The sequence below is a fragment of the Carlito syrichta genome, unplaced genomic scaffold, assembly GCF_000164805.1.
Source record: "Carlito syrichta isolate Samal-C Ts95f unplaced genomic scaffold, Tarsius_syrichta-2.0.1 Scaffold117999, whole genome shotgun sequence".
Lineage (NCBI taxonomy): Eukaryota > Metazoa > Chordata > Mammalia > Primates > Tarsiidae > Carlito > Carlito syrichta.
In genome coordinates this window covers 10,564-12,421 of record NW_007062095.1, presented here as the reverse complement: position 1 = coordinate 12,421, position 1,858 = coordinate 10,564, and positions in this window count along the sequence as shown.

The following is a 1,858-nucleotide window of genomic DNA, read 5'->3' as shown; positions in this document are numbered from 1 at the left end:
ACACACACACACACACACACACACACACACACAAAATGTACACACATTTTTCAGCAATGTTATCTATGTATTATTTTTCAAGGTAGAACTGAATTATGGTAGCAGGGTGTATGACATTCACTCAACCTGCTTATGTCATTTTCTTTGACTGTCCTGCCTGTTGCATGGTGATACTACCATTCATTTGATTAATGCCATCTTTTCAGTGAACACCATACTTTAAAATGTGCATATGTTCTTTTGGCACCCACTCTATATCTATGTTTATTAGAAAATTAAGATATAGAATAGTCCCAATTCACTTGCTAAGTGTCTTGATTTCTAATACCATAGGCTAGTTTTGCCTGTTCTTGAAGTGCATTTAAATGGAATCATATAGTATATACTCTTCTGTGTCTGCCTTCTTTCACTTAATATCAGGTTTCTGAAATTCATCTATGTTGTGGCATGTTTTCATCATGTGTTCTCTTTTAATTCTCAGTAATTCTCACTTTATGAATATACCCCACCTTGTTTTGAGGATTTATCTGTTCCTTAATCTGAGGCTAGTTCAATAGGGCATTTTTTTAACTATCTAATTTTCTCTATTTTCTATCCAAAATTTTAGTTCTTTAAGTCAGGAAAGTCATTCAATTATTTGATTTAGAAAAATTCTTTCTCATTTCATGTAAAGCGCTGTGCAAATGTAATTTCAAGACCCTATTCTTTCATAAATGCCAATGCTAAACCTGGAAAGGATATAAAATGAAGTGCAAGTCCAGAAAGCATTGGTATGGAATCCACTGGCCCAGAAACTTGTCTTAAGGGAAGTATAGTATCACTATATATATAATATGAAGAGTTGCTCACTAAAGGATTTAGGGAGGTAATTAGAAGCAGGGGAGGCTTTGCAGTTAAAGAGTAGAACACAAACAAACAAAAAGAAACATCATGTTGAGAGGATAGGTGGGGATTGTAATAAAACAAGTGAGGCATCACCCAGGATAAATCGTAAGAGTAGCATCTCTAATCACCCAAGATAATTTAATTCATCCCAACACTATGGTTCCCCTACTAGATGTTAGGAATGAACGGCAGGAATCTGAGTGCTTCATGGGAAATGCTTTTGAGATCAGCACAGCTATTCAAGATGGCACCAAGATTCAGACCAGAGCTATAATGGGACCTGAGTCAGGCCAAGAACTAAGTGAAGATGCAGGGCTCAAGTTTGGGTCTTTCTGAGTGAAATTCAGAGCTGAGCCAGATTTGGAGGTAGCAGTAGACCTCAGATTGGTCAAGTGGTCAGCATTCAGTTGGTCAAAGGATTAGGACTTCATTTGTATTCGGGACAGAGATTAGAACTGGCTTTTGTTTAGAAGAGTTCAAATGAGTTGAATTTTGATTAAGGATAAAAAAATTAAAATTTGGTTTCAATAAGGGATTTAACTGTGTTTTTATTTGTTTATATAAGTGTGAATTCATGGTTTCCCATTTTATTTTATTCAATGGGTCACCCTTGTTAGAATTCCTTTCACAGGACTTGGTTTTGGTGGGGAGAGGGGGAAGCCTTCATTCCTTACTGTGCAGAGTCACATTTCTCAGGTTTCCTCTAGGCCTGGGCGCCCCTGTCCCCTCCCAGGCACATACAGCCAAAGAAGCTATAGGTACTGGTATTCTGCCACACACGCAACCAGGTAATGAATGAGCCAAAGCAAAAGCAGTTAAGATAATTTCAAGCATTTATGGGTGTGTGCTTCATGCTGGACATCGTGCACTTGCTCATTTAATTCTTTTTTTGTTTGTTTGTTTTTGGTTTTTTTTGAGTTGGAGTCTCACTCAGTCGCCCAGACTGGAGGGCAGTGGCCGCCACCCCAGCCTC